Below are 13,309 nucleotides of genomic sequence, written 5' to 3'. Positions count from 1 at the left end.
AAGTTTGGTTTATTTGTAAAATAAATACAGGTTTTCTAGAAAAATGTAGAAAAACAAATTATAGTAACACTGAAAAAATACAGTTTTGATCTTAATATAGAAATTCTGATATTTCAAATAACACAGCCTTGGTTCAATACTGTACAGTTTCACTTTCAAACCAGTTGCTTAGTTTGAAATAAATGCAAGCAGATGTTGGCGAGATGATGTTACAGTCTTCATGCAAAGTACAGGTAATTTGTGGAAAGTGCTCTTCAGAAATCATAATCAATCACCTGTAAGAAATGTAAATATGGCATATTCAAAGTTCACCTACATGTTTCTGAAGGAACCTATTAAAACCAATTTTGTTACTGAATTTTGAAAATCATGTCTGGGAAATGTGGTGGAGCCTGAAAGGATCCAGTTTCCTGGCCCAGCCCATCACCTTGTCTACACACCTGCCTCCTATTAGTCAAATCAGACCCAGTATATATATCCACCCCCTTAGCCAGTAGTTTGTCATAACATTCTGTCTAATGGGGTTTTATCTGCCTGCCTGACTACCTTCTTGGGAGAAACATCTTTTTTTTTATACTTTACCCATTAAAGCCTGTTTTTACCCCTCAACTTGTGCAACTGCATCAGTCCTGTGCTAATTTACTGGATTCCTAAAGGTGCTGTTTGGCAGACACACCAATTTTAATCAAATTAATAATGTCACTAGTTCCAGCTTAAGACAGTGTTCTTGGTCTAGTGCTCTCACATAATGTCTGCCAAGCTTAGGAATGTGCTGACAGAAAATCTTTTACAAAGCTTTTACTACTACATTCATACATGCTGCAGCTCAACAACTCAAACTCTGATAAGCCTCCCAGGAGGTTTCCCCTCTAAATACCATATCTTGGAAATTCACGGTAGGTCGGTGTGCTTTCCCCCCCCCCCAGTGGCTTTAAATGTCAAGTTTACCTATATTTGTCATTTCAGCTGTAAAACCAAGTTAAAATGATATATTTATTCAGGATTAGATAATAAAACTCATAATACATATAATCTGTAGGTGTCTTGTGAAGTGAGTTACACAGAATCAGTAAATTTAAGTCACTGCCTATGGTGCCAGTTTTATTAGTCAAATATAGGAACAATATTTTTTATTGCTCTAACTACCCCAGGTGATTGTTAACTTTTGCAACCATGAGTAGTGGCCTGCTGCCAGTTTAGCAAACATTCTAGGGAGACATGCAGCAGGTCTTTGTATGCTCAGTAAACATATCCTCAACAAATGAGTAATGTTGATTTTTTTACTTTTTTTTTTTACTAACAAATCTCAGTTTACAACTTGTAAAACAGCCAAACCTCTCCTGGGAAAGCCAGACTTGAAAATGTTAATCTGCTGGGTGTAGTTCCTGTTGTAATCTACGGCCACACTCATCTCTTCAGGGCTCATAACTCATCATAGTGAATGACAGTGATATTATACGTATGTGCACATTGGCCTCAAACACTGGGTTAGCAAAAACAGCTGCAACATGACTGATAGTTATCACTTGTACTGCAAACAACTTACAGGAAGGCAATAAATTGGATACAAACAGTTTTGAATTTGTGAAAGTTACAACCAACATATTTTGAACTGATGCCTGATAGTTGAGTTTTGGGCTGGTATCTTTATCCAAAACTGAAAATGTTGACATTTTTTTTGCAAAAATAATCTTATTGGGGTGACGCTGTGTCAGAAACTGTGTAAATACAAGTGTTAAAATCTAAAACCCTCCAGTAAATTAAAATGATTTTAGGCTCATGTCACTCCCAGCCAACAAAATGGTGACCCTGAATTCCACCCACACCTACTGAACATTTAGGTGAATATCCATTGTAAATAACCCAGAGTGCATTTGCTGGGACATGGTTTGTTTCCTGGCGTGGATGCTTTTGTGTTGCAGTGAAGCCGTTGTCTTCCAGTTCTGAGCCGTGCACTTTTGTTTTGGGTACACGCTTCCTGTGTGGTGTTGGGATGATGTAGCTTACTGTACGAAGTTGACCAAACCAAAACTTGGAAGCATTGCAATGCTAAAATCCAATATACCAAATACTTTATTTATCACATTAAAGCCTCTATGATCCCTCCCCATCCCCGTTCCTCTCTGACTTGCAGTCGCTCCTTAATTGGTGCTCAGCTGACAGGTTGTCCCCTCAGGGAGCAGGAGCCATGTGGACCATCTGCTTCTAGTTGCAGGAGGAACAGGTGTCCTGCTCCCCGCCGCCAGCCTGCACCTTACCAAACCTCTCTAATGCAGCATGGCACAGTGCTGTGCAGGCTAGCTGATGTTTACACAAGATAAATCTGAGTACTTTTGTTTGACCTGTGTGACAATTCTGCTTCCAACAAAAGAGGAAACATATGGACATGCCACCTAATCTGACAGTGATCACAGCCATGAAAATAAAGCCTGTTATTACAATTCTGAGTCAGCATACTTTTTGTTTGACTGATGCATCTATGTTCTTAAAATGCTTGATAAAGTGTATATGTAATCCACAATAACCTCATTTCACCCTCACTAATGTTCTCTTTCCTATCTGGCCATTACCCAGAATGTTCCTGGTTTTTACACACTGCCTGTCTTGCACTGCCATAGTTTTGTGGTCTAAAATTGAAGGATACAGTCTTAAATGTATTCAGTGGAATATTTAACCTGTTTATTTATTGTGTTTTGTACAACAAACTTATTAACTAGCAGATAAATAAATGCAGATTTATGTCTCTTGAATGGGAAGAAACTGGAGCACAAGGAGGAAACCGTGTTTTTAAGTCGTATCTTCAGTAACGATTAGCACACTTACTGTATATTGGTATGTTAAGGCGCAGCTCTCGCCGCTGCAGCCCGGGTTTGAATCATGGTTGCGTCAGGAAGGGCATCCGGCATAAAACACTTGCCAAATGTCAACATGTGAGTCGTCAGTGTGAGGATTTGCTGTGGCGACCCCTAATCGGGAAAAGCCGAAAGTTACTTTCTTTACTGTATATGGGTATGATTGAAATTAACAATGGATGTAATGTAGTGATAATAATAATAACCAGAGTGGTTTAAGAAGGAGAGTGGCAGCATCTCCATTGGCTCTGCTGTTCCATGTAGAAAACAATGCACCTGAATTGGATGTTTGAAACTATTTGAAGCTGCATGACCCACTGCCATCTTTGATCCCTCAGTGTTGCAGTGCTTCTGTCTTCATAATACCTTTATCTTGATCTTCTATCACTGATAATAACAAGAGAAGAAGAGGAAAAGAATGAGAACAGAAGAAGAAGATGGTGATTGTTAAGGAAAGCTGTATACAGTGTGGTTCCTGTTGTCTGAACCAAATGCATATGAGACATATGTTGATGCAGTTTACCACAGTCTCATCCCGGTGGATAAAGTTAGAATTTTCAGTTTGAATTTTTACAGATGTCTGATTGTTTGTAGTGTATATGTTTGTGTGTGACTGGCTGTGTGCCTTGTCTCTGTTTTATTTCTAATGCTGTACTCAGGCCTTTCTTGCAGTCCCTTCCATAAATTATTCTACCATGCTTGGTGAATTCAGACTGCCTGAAATCAGTCTACTGAGTGATGAGGAAAAGGACGGAGGAAAGAGGAGGTTTAAGGATAATCCAACTAGCGGCATGAATGAATATGTGTCATTAAAGGAACTGAAGGACTGTGGTTCTTGTTACCATTGCTAACTCTGAGAGACGAGACAGTCCAAGTAACTTCAAAACAGTGCTGATTTATTCAAAGGATCACAGGTAAAATTAACATTACACGCTCAGGTATCTTCCACCTCCAAACTGCTCGCAGGCAGATGTAAGATGAAAGACCCTGAACCCAGCAGGCCTATACATTATATCCCCTCGGTTGGGCTAGCCCCATACTACACAGAAACGTCAACCAAGACGTCTCTGTTGCCAGCTTTGCAGCTGGTCATAGCAGTAGTCAAAACATGAAGCAAATCAATGTGTGTGTGTGTGTCTGTTGATTAAGTGGTGTGTAACTAAAAACATTCTCACAGACCTCTAGAACATGTCGTGACATTAAACATAAGAACATATTATGGCTAGGACTACAGTTATACACGTCATAATAATAATATTAAACACCCTGTCTGCTGACAGTCATCAACTCTTCTCTCTAGTTATCCTTGACCAGATGTACCCTGTAGAAACTCATAAGCATGACTAAGCATTTAACAGTCTAACTAGACATCCTATCTCCACTAAACATTTCTAATACATAAAGTATCTATCCAATTTCTATCTGACTAAAAATACCTAACAGAACAGCAGGAGCAGAAGCTGCCGTAGTTTGTCCTTCAGCCCACTGGGCAGGTAGCGGGAATTACTCCAGCCTCTTAACAAGGCCTGAGTGGCATATCCAGGGAGAGCATGAGGTAGTGCAGCTGCTTTCATCCACACACATTTTACATGCAAAATGCTATACCCACAGTCCTCACACATGCTCATACCAATGAAGAGGCCAGTCAAACAAACCAGAGCTCAGACCACATGGTGTGTGTGTGTGTGTGTGTGTAGGGGGATGGGACAGGGTCACTGGGGACTTTGAAGGCACAAAAGGTTGGCCTTAGGCCCACTGCCCCCTGGGTCACTTAAGGAGGCAGCATGAAACCATGTACACACACAGACATGCACTCACCACCTGCTGTTCACACAGGCTCGTGTTTGGTGTAATGAAGATGGAGTGATGCAGCAGCCACACAAAACAAGACACATTGCTGAGATTTACCACATAACTGAGGCCAATAAATCCTCCATAGCAATTTAGTCAGCATCACCGGAATAGTAGTTGTCAGAGTGGAATGTCAAATGGCAACTAAGGATAATTTTCAGTAACTTATTCTGTCCTAATAAAACACTTAGTGAGTCAGGGTAGGCACAAGCAGTAAATCCTCACATCTGAGAAACTGGAACCTGCAAAATGTGTTTAGTTCATAAATGAGAGCAACAATTCATCTTCTAATCTTAGAAAATTCCTGTAAGATCAAACTGTTTGCTGGAAAATCACTACCACAACCAACATGAACAAACTTCTCCCACATCAGCATGAGACAGGACTCAACACACACTTACTGTTTATTTCAAAGGAGTCTGATTAAGGAGAAATGTCTGCCAGTTTTAGTGCCAGTTGAAAGAATGTGCAGAGTCAACTATGGAAAAGATGCAAGATGAAAAAATGGATTTTTAGCTGAAAGCCCCTTGATATTCCACATGTCCTGATGCTGCTGAGAATCCTGGAGCATAGAAAGGTTTCAAGAAGTTTATTTCAAAAAAAGAATATCAGGCGATTTACATCAGCTCTTGGTAAGCGTCAGGGAAAATCTGGCAGTTTCTAGACAATGGCAAACCAGGAAGGGAAAGCTTTGTTTAATCATGGAGATGATTTGACAGGATTATGGAACCATCATGGAATTTCACATTAACGGCTTTACTGTTGTGGTGATGTCTTTGACAGAGTCACAGCGAGTCTCACACACACACACACACACACACACACACACACACACACACACATACACAAATCACAGCTCCCTAATTAAGTCATGATTGATCACCTCCACTAGGCCTGGTCTACTGAACAGTTTGTGGGCATGTCTGAGGTGTTTTAGCAAATTTCCACATATACATGTATGCCGGCACATGCGTGTGTGTGTGCATGTCTGCAGTCATCTGTCTGGCTACATGCAGGTGTGTGAAAGTGTGTGTGTGTGTGACATCAGGGCGAGTGCCGGATCAGCGGGGTCAGAAAGGGACAAAAGCACGGAGCAGCTCCCAGCTGCCGGGCCAAACGTCATCCAGCAAACCCCTTTCTTTTCATTGGGAGTGTGCCACTGTCCTTCTTCTGCTGACACATGCACATTTACATGCGTACATATAAAAAAAAGTGTCTACTACATTTTCATCTTGAGCTTCAAGATGAAAATGCGGCTGAGTCGACATAGCAAAGCATGAATGTTGACAACTTCTGTCATGGGATATAAGTGCATGCAACAATATGAGAGGTATTTCCTTGAGCAGTAGAAATTGTGAAGATGTGAAACACACATCAAAAGACATGAGCATGCAGCATGTATAAAGGAGCAGTTGGTTAAACTCTGTGTTACTTACAGCCATACCGCCCTGAAAGTATCTGATCTCAGAAGCTAAGCAGCGTTGAGTCTGTATAGTACTCGGATGGGAGACTGCCTGGGAATAACAGGTGCTGTATGCTCTTCTCTTTACAAACAACAGAGGGTGCTGCTGCTGCTTCAATTGTCACCCACACTGAGAAACCCAGCAACTTCTAGCAGCAAAACAGTGAGAACACTCATGATATTGACTGTCATTACATGTGCAGTAGCATATATTTGATAAGCATGCTGAATTGTCATGTGGCATTGCATCCTCTGGAAACTGAACTGCCGCTGCTGCTTCAATGGAAAAATACAGCTTCTCCGAGCTGTAGAAGAGTGAGGACACCGATTGAGTGGTTTTTATTTAAATTATACAATTCTTGTCATTAAATATGTGTATCAATATAAATGTGTTTTAATTATGCTGCATTATCAAGTGTGTTTACATGTACATCATATGAACACTGTATGATAGCCTAAATAAATGGAATTTGAATAAACTCCTCCCTCTTGCTATTGTGTATTGCTGCATTAGTCCTTAATCCATTGCAGGATTTATCAACATCAATGCATCATTGTAGCTGGTGGAGCTGAAGTTACTATTGCTTTATTTAGTTTAGGGAAGTCTAATTAATAAGATATCAGCTAAATGTTGTTAATAATGATCACTTTAGTGGGCCACATGTTATACACACAAGGAATTTGACAAGAGAATCTGCAACAAAACTCCCCGTCGGGGAATCGAGCCCCGGTTTTCCGAAGATACTGACCAGTATACTAACGAGGACCCCTGGAGGACAGTTACTCACATCAGAAGTGATTCAGACTCTTGTGCCAAGGCTAAAACATATGTTAAATTGATACATTTTCCAAAGCTTTTGAGATCAATTTGTTTTTAATGCACATAGAAAAAAGGACAATATGAAAACCACTGAGGAACTGTTTCAGAACCAGGTACACTTTTTGAATAGCTCAACAAATGGCTCTTTTCTAAATTTTCCACATTTTCCAAATCTCAGTGCAATACACATCGCCTGTGTGGTGATAAGACCGCTCACTCTTTGTCACTTAGTCTGGGCCCTGACAAAAACAACCAATATAATGCTAGGCTGTTTCAAAAATGATCCACGTTGGAAATCTAGCCTCGGTGAGCAACGAGCAGCTTTCCCCTTCAACAGGTAAAATTTAGAACCTGCCTTCTAATGTCAAACATTATGCTCAAATATTCAAAAGAAGTAATATTGACTAAAGTACCTTTTGAGTGGAGGGTGATTTCAATATAAAAATGGATTAGAGCAGTTTTAAGATGACAAACTGTTCAAATCCAAAAACTAAGTGGTATTTACTCATTTATTTATGATTCTAAACCCTCATACAGTATCGCAATTTATCTTTTCAGCAGAGAGGTGCGGGACATGGGTGCTGGGTACAAGACAGAAATTAAAGTTTCAGTTTCATTTTGAAAGTTATAAACGGATGTGCTCACAGAGTTACAGCAATATGACTAACACCGGTGGCGTGACCGTGGATGGAGGAGACATGATGCGATATGCTAAATACACTCCAAAATCAAACATTCAAAGTGATGCAGAAATAGACAGATGGCTAGTAAGTATCCGTTTAAAAAAATAAAGCAAGAGTTTTTCGTTTGTTTGCTTTTTTAACCTTCTATAGTTTGAGTTTTGGCTGATGTCAGTGACCGCTAGCACTGATGTAATGTCTGTCACTGTCATAGATCAATGATTTTTATTGTCAATTCCCTATATGTACAGGACATACAGAAAATTCAAAATACAGTTTCTCTCTCACCTAATGTTGAATGCCCATACCATTTATGAAATTAAAATAGAATAAATGTAGAATAAACACAGACTAAACAGAATATGAAAACTGAATTCAAGTAATAAGGATAAACTAGATGATACAACCTAATAGGCTATGATGAAACTCAAAGCCATGTGCAAACACTGACAGTAGTGCAAATAATAACTAGAGAAATGCATTTCCTATCGAAAATGCATGTGGATACTGATATGCTGAAGGATCATCCTGAAAATGCCTGAAATCAATTGCTCTTTGTTGAATAATCTGAAGGATGAGATGCAATTAAAAATACAAGTGGGAATGTCCTTGAAGCACTGAACATTTTGATACCTGAATGGCTTTTCTAGCGGAAAGTATGCTGAACTTATTAAGATGTGAAAATTTTCCCATTGGTCCCCACAAAGTAGGTAAAACAAGTAGGTGTTTGTGTGTTCTGGTAATCATCACATCGCGGGGACATCAATCTGTTTACACAGTCACCTCATGGGGACCTCTTGCGGTATGGAGACCAAAAGGCTGGTCCCCATGAGGGAAACCTTATTAAATCAATACAGGATCTGTTCTGAACAGTATTGTATAAAGTACTTGAACTCCACAGTTAAGTAGAAGTACAAATTTTTTGTTAGAAAATGACTCAAGTAAAAGGTAGACACCCATTAAAATTCTACCTGAGTAAAAGTGTTTAAGTATCTGATATTAACCATACTTAAGTATCAAAAGTAGCTTTCTGAAAATGTTAATACTTAAGTATTGAAAGTAAAAGTACAAATGTTGTTAATAAAATAGCAAAGTAGTCAGAATTTTGAAAATTACACACTTTATTCTGCTGTGCCTTCTTTTCTTAAAATTCTTAACTTAAATTCCCCATGACAAGAAAAACCAAAAGCCTACTGTACATAAAAAAAATCAGCCTTGAAAACTAAATTGTCCTGTACTGAACTGTAGTGTAACACTGCTTCCATAACATGCACCTTTCTAATGAAGACCCATGACTGACATTTAGCGGTCACACACTCATTTCCCATTCAGCAAATTCAAAACAAAGTTTTTCCTTCCCTTTTGTTCCTTCACTGTCCATTTGTCCAGTCCCTTTCTCTTTTCCTAAACCCAGTCAGCCCTTCCTCTTAGTCCTTCATTCTTCACATCCTCCCCCACATTAACAACACAGTCTTTACTTAAAGCTGAAAAATTTGCTGTTTAACCTCAAAAGAAGTTGGTTTTCAAAATTACAAGAATCCAACCTCGCTCTTCTTGGGCTGAAGACAAGACCTGCACAGCTAAACAGCCTTTCACACGCTGCTGAGGCAGGCAGAGGTGTGTTCAGCTTCACAGACAACTTGCAGACAGCTGGGAAGGATTTCAGCAAGTCCATGTGATCTGCTACACAAAACAAGTATGCATCCAGTTGTTTGGAGCTATCTTGTGCAGGAGATGATTGCAGTACAGAGAAGAAGTCTTCTTCATCTGATGAACTGGACCTGGTGGCATCACCTATGGCGGGTTCTTCCATGTGCTGCTTGATGTATTCCATTCCTGAAATAGATTGAAGATGAAAATAAGTGATGGGATATCAGCTTTTCCTCTTATCTCTTTTGCATCCAAAATTGGTTTGTGATTTTGGCAACATCAAATGCAGCAAAAAATAAATACCCATACACATTTTTTATTATGTCATGTACTCTTACCCATTTTGATTATGGCATCAGCTTTTGTCCAAGTTGTTCTGAATTTTGGAAGAAGAATCGCAGCTGCAATCAACTCTGGGTCCCCAAACATGTGGCCAAAACGATTTTTTATTCCCACTTGTAGGACATCCACCAGAGGCTTGCAGTACTTTAATGGCAGCTTGACTCTGTCAAGTTTGGTGGTCAGCAGGTTAATTGTTGGAAGTAACCACCCCATCTGGATATTTGCTTCTGCTTGCAAGATGTTGGTGGCTTGGGAAACTGGACTCGTGACAGCCACATACTTTTACATTTAGGGCACTTTCCAGCACATCAAATGTGTGTGAACCTGAAACAAATACATAAAACCTTAACATGTACTGTAGATGTAAAAGTACTCATACAGTTACAGTCATTTAATGTTATTATTTTAACACATTACAATGGTAACTGTTTGTCTGATGATGGTTAGCAGGTCTTATCCCAATGTCCAAGTTAAAACATTTGCTGAAGGATCTCATTAACTTATTAACTAGCTAGTTTTTACCACTTATATCTGTGATTTAATTCACTTTCATGAATAATGTTAGCCTAGACTCTAGTCACAGACATACCCATTATAACTGCTTAATCTATATTTTTAATCACCTTCTGCCTGCTACGTAGTCTGTGTTAATTCATTGTTAATTAGTGGAAGGACAAGTGGAACATGAGGCTAATTTAGCATAAATTAAATAGCTTAATTTATGCAAGTGTAATGTAATAGATTAAGTATTGAATGTCATCAACATAGTTTTGGAAGCAACAGACACAGATGGAAAAAAAACCGTAACGTTAGCTAAGTGACCAGTGACTAATTAACGTTAGCTAATAACCACGTTAGCCAGACGTCTCAGCTTCGTTTACAGCTAACGTTAATGTTAGCAAAAACAATTAGACAGCCTACTGTTATGACATAACATTTGCTAATAAGTGCTTAATATATTAATCACATATGACTTTAATTAACTTACCTCAACGTGTTTCTTGAGGTTGGATGGTGAGTTTTTGAAAGCCAGTATTTCAGTGTCCTTCGCCAGGCATAGGAGGCACTTCATTCGGTATGAGGAATCCTTCACGCCAAGAAATGAAAACATCTCTTGCAGATATGGCCACGGGTGGTCATCTGAGTCTGCTGGAGATGTAGGTGTAGGTGGGCCAGCACCTGTGGTTCGAAACCTACTTTACCGTGACTTTTTTTCCCTTTTAATTTTGTAGTAAGTAACGGAAAGGCAGAGGTGGAAATGTATCGGAGTAAAAGTACACATGTTATTTAGGAAATGTAGTGAAGTAAAAGTAAAAGTTCACAAAAGACTAAATGCATGTGTGAATTGTTACCCTAAGGCTAGATTTGTGCCAGATATTTAAATGACCACAAATTCTGACTTCAGTTATATATGGTTTTTCACTGTTTACTGAAAATACCTGGTTGATTCTGCGTGTATTCCAGTTTCACATTGTCATTTATTTCACTACATTGTCAAAAAAAAAACAAAAACAAAAAAAAACATTACAATACAGTTTACTTCACAACTATATATTGCATAATGTGTCTGCTTCTTAGGGTGTGTATTTGCATCCTGCAGTGTAAATAACCCCTTGAGGTTTTAATCTACAACGAGAGTTTTTTACATACCTCTCAATATCAGATTGTTTTCCATTTGAGTTTCATCCGTTATTAAAATGACTTTAAGAAGTGGTACCCTGAGAGAGATGAGAAACACTAAAAGTGTACAATCCTTTGCACAAAATATTATATAGCCAAAAACTTTAAAAACCTCAATCTGTAACTGAAACCACTGCAAACAAATTTTTTCACTACAGTATAAAATGCCACCACGGATCAGCCCCCTTAAGGATGCCATTCACCATGTTGTTTCAAAGACTGACAAAGCATGCAAATTAGAGGTGAAGTACATCAATGCAGTAAAAGGTAAGGTGATGTCTGATGCAATGTAACATTTAAAAATTACAATTATTATCTGATAAGCATCTAATTCAGATACAAGATACATTAAATAGATACTCTCTTGCTAATAATCTCAAATCAGCTACAATCCACTGTTCTGTTGTTGTGTAATTGTCATTCTTTATCTGCAAGATGTGCATTTTTTGCTTTTTTTGATATTACCATAGACTAATTGATAATGGTAGATTGGATCGCTTTCGGTGTTGAAAATGTTTTTATTGTCTTTTACAAGACGTGATGTGTTTGCAAAGGGTTCAATTTGCAAAGGAGAATTTGTTGTTGAATACAGGGGAGCCATGATAAATGATGCAGAATCCCAGAGAAGAAGAAAAATTTATCATCCATCATGTGCTGCATTTATGTTTGAATTCAAATGGAGAGGAAAAAAATGGTGGTAAGACTTCATGCTGAACCTATACTATACTATACTATGAAGTACAGTATGAGACTGTACAAAGTAAATCTATCATATTGTGGTGATATATGGTGCTAATTCTATTTATTATGTTTCCATATTTTTAAGTATTGATGCCTCGAGAAGATGGATCATTTGGGCGCTTAGTTAATGATGATCACAGATGTCCAAACTGTAAAATGAAAAAGATTGATGTGAATGGAAACGCACACCTTTGTTTGTTTGCCCTGAATGACATTAAAGAAGGAGAAGAAATTACCTATGACTATGGAGGGGAAGACTGCCCATTGAGAACACAAGTATGTTGCACAGTACACAGTGTACAGAATGACTCATTGTGTTGCAGAATGTGTCAAATAACTTTGTGATTGAATGAATGAGAATTTGTACTAGAAATATGGGAATTTAAATTATCACTTTTAATATTTTTGTAAAGACTACAATTGACAAGACAAGAATGAAATTAACACGTTTAAAAAAAACAATCAAGTGGCATCCCAATTAACATCACTTAAAACTATATTTGTGGTTTTAGACAGCTGGAAAAAGGAAGGAAACTTATTGTGATGACAGACTATTGTGAGTTAGCACACCAAAAGGTTTAATCTAAGTAATCCAAATGGTTAGTGGTGTTGGGATATTTAAGGATGATTTTAACCTTCACAAGGATATTTTCTTGGTTAGTTATGACTCTGTATTGGACAATCAGGACATCCCACAGCACACTTTCATTCTGTGTCTGATTTGAAACTTTTTGTGGATCTTGTCTAACAAGTGGTCAGTTTATTTGTATGTTATACAGCATCTACATCAACTGACCTTTTACATTTACAGATGAACAGGCATCATAGATAACACCATGGCAGTGGACAACTCCCATCCTTCCCTCCTGTCAAAGACTCAGATGGATGATGCTACTGGTGCCAGCAGCTCTCTTCAACAGGTATGTTCATGTTCATCACTTAAATCCAGTCTTTCATTGTCATATTTTTACATGTTAGTTGTTTTATCCAGCTGAGATGAGGAAGGAGGTTTATTGTGATGGTATTCTCTTGTCAGCACACCTACAACTTTAAAGTAAATGATCCAGAAGGTTAGTGTTATTGGGATATTTGGGGCAGATTTTAACTTTCATCCATCCATCCATCCATTTTCCTCCGCTTATCCGGAACTGGGTCGCGGGGGCAGCAGTCTAAGCAAAGATGCCCAGACTTCCCTCTCTCTAGACACTTCCTCCAGCTCCTCCGGAGGGAA

General features: G+C 38.6%; 1 long non-coding RNA gene across 1 annotated transcript; it reads right to left on the bottom strand.

The window, feature by feature from the left end:
- Nucleotides 1–8,795: 8,795 nt before the first annotated feature.
- LOC109970963 (uncharacterized) lies at nucleotides 8,796–11,003 on the bottom strand. Its single transcript, XR_002276473.1, has 3 exons — nucleotides 10,646–11,003; nucleotides 9,654–9,981; nucleotides 8,796–9,501 (listed from the first exon to the last, which is right to left on the bottom strand). It is a non-coding gene; the product is annotated as an uncharacterized LOC109970963 (long non-coding RNA).
- Between the last annotated feature and the right edge of the window lie 2,306 nt (nucleotides 11,004–13,309).

The sequence above is a fragment of the Monopterus albus genome, unplaced genomic scaffold (assembly GCF_001952655.1).
Source record: "Monopterus albus unplaced genomic scaffold, M_albus_1.0 scaffold211.1, whole genome shotgun sequence".
Classification (NCBI taxonomy): Eukaryota; Metazoa; Chordata; class Actinopteri; order Synbranchiformes; family Synbranchidae; genus Monopterus; species Monopterus albus.
The sequence above is the reverse complement of the archived record's forward strand: the minus strand, read 5'-3'. Positions and strand labels throughout refer to the sequence as shown.